Consider the following 2,500-nt stretch of genomic DNA (forward strand, 5'->3'; position numbering starts at 1 on the left):
TGCTTCGCCTCTTAGAACCGATTAGTCGAAAATTTTAACAATCATATTTTTGCATTCTGTACCGTGGATCGATCGTTAAACGCTATTGAACTAACGTCCGTGATGGTATAAATGCAGATTTTCGCTCCGTTTAGCCAAAATAACGAACTTTAGGTGCGCTCCGAAATATTTCAAAGTCCCAGCGGCGTATTGCTTCGCCTCTTAGAACCGATTAGTCGAAAATTTTAACAATCATATTTTTGCATTCTGTACCGTGGATCGATCGTTAAACGCTATTGAACTAACGTCCGTGATGGTATAAATGCAGATTTTCGCTCCGTTTAGCCAAAATAACGAACTTTAGGTGCGCTCCGAAATATTTCAAAGTCCCAGCGGCGTATTGCTTCGCCTCTTAGAACCGATTAGTCGAAAATTTTAACAATCATATTTTTGCATTCTGTACCGTGGATCCATCGTTAAACGCTATTAAACTAACGTCCGTGATGGTATAAATGCAGATTTTCGCTCCGTTTAGCCAAAATAACGAACTTTAGGTGCGCTCCGAAATATTTCAAAGTCCCAGCGGCGTATTGCTTCGCCTCTTAGAACCGATTAGTCGAAAATTTTAACAATCATATTTTTGCATTCTGTACCGTGGATCGATCGTTAAACGCTATTGAACTAACGTCCGTGATGGTATAAATGCAGATTTTCGCTCCGTTTAGCCAAAATAACGAACTTTAGGTGCGCTCCGAAATATTTCAAAGTCCCAGCGGCGTATTGCTTCGCCTCTTAGAACCGATTAGTCGAAAATTTTAACAATCATATTTTTGCATTCTGTACCGTGGATCGATCGTTAAACGCTATTGAACTAACGTCCGTGATGGTATAAATGCAGATTTTCGCTCCGTTTAGCCAAAATAACGAACTTTAGGTGCGCTCCGAAATATTTCAAAGTCCCAGCGGCGTATTGCTTCGCCTCTTAGAACCGATTAGTCGAAAATTTTAACAATCATATTTTTGCATTCTGTACCGTGGATCGATCGTTAAACGCTATTGAACTAACGTCCGTGATGGTATAAATGCAGATTTTCGCTCCGTTTAGCCAAAATAACGAACTTTAGGTGCGCTCCGAAATATTTCAAAGTCCCAGCGGCGTATTGCTTCGCCTCTTAGAACCGATTAGTCGAAAATTTTAACAATCATATTTTTGCATTCTGTACCGTGGATCCATCGTTAAACGCTATTAAACTAACGTCCGTGATGGTATAAATGCAGATTTTCGCTCCGTTTAGCCAAAATAACGAACTTTAGGTGCGCTCCGAAATATTTCAAAGTCCCAGCGGCGTATTGCTTCGCCTCTTAGAACCGATTAGTCGAAAATTTTAACAATCATATTTTTGCATTCTGTACCGTGGATCCATCGTTAAACGCTATTAAACTAACGTCCGTGATGGTATAAATGCAGATTTTCGCTCCGTTTAGCCAAAATAACGAACTTTAGGTGCGCTCCGAAATATTTCAAAGTCCCAGCGGCGTATTGCTTCGCCTCTTAGAACCGATTAGTCGAAAATTTTAACAATCATATTTTTGCATTCTGTACCGTGGATCGATCGTTAAACGCTATTGAACTAACGTCCGTGATGGTATAAATGCAGATTTTCGCTCCGTTTAGCCAAAATAACGAACTTTAGGTGCGCTCCGAAATATTTCAAAGTCCCAGCGGCGTATTGCTTCGCCTCTTAGAACCGATTAGTCGAAAATTTTAACAATCATATTTTTGCATTCTGTACCGTGGATCCATCGTTAAACGCTATTAAACTAACGTCCGTGATGGTATAAATGCAGATTTTCGCTCCGTTTAGCCAAAATAACGAACTTTAGGTGCGCTCCGAAATATTTCAAAGTCCCAGCGGCGTATTGCTTCGCCTCTTAGAACCGATTAGTCGAAAATTTTAACAATCATATTTTTGCATTCTGTACCGTGGATCGATCGTTAAACGCTATTGAACTAACGTCCGTGATGGTATAAATGCAGATTTTCGCTCCGTTTAGCCAAAATAACGAACTTTAGGTGCGCTCCGAAATATTTCAAAGTCCCAGCGGCGTATTGCTTCGCCTCTTAGAACCGATTAGTCGAAAATTTTAACAATCATATTTTTGCATTCTGTACCGTGGATCCATCGTTAAACGCTATTAAACTAACGTCCGTGATGGTATAAATGCAGATTTTCGCTCCGTTTAGCCAAAATAACGAACTTTAGGTGCGCTCCGAAATATTTCAAAGTCCCAGCGGCGTATTGCTTCGCCTCTTAGAACCGATTAGTCGAAAATTTTAACAATCATATTTTTGCATTCTGTACCGTGGATCCATCGTTAAACGCTATTGAACTAACGTCCGTGATGGTATAAATGCAGATTTTCGCTCCGTTTAGCCAAAATAACGAACTTTAGGTGCGCTCCGAAATATTTCAAAGTCCCAGCCGCGTATTGCTTTGCCCCGAAATTTTTCAAAGTTCCA

The sequence above is a fragment of the Osmia lignaria genome, unplaced genomic scaffold (genome assembly GCF_051020975.1).
Source record: "Osmia lignaria lignaria isolate PbOS001 unplaced genomic scaffold, iyOsmLign1 scaffold0043, whole genome shotgun sequence".
Lineage (NCBI taxonomy): Eukaryota > Metazoa > Arthropoda > Insecta > Hymenoptera > Megachilidae > Osmia > Osmia lignaria.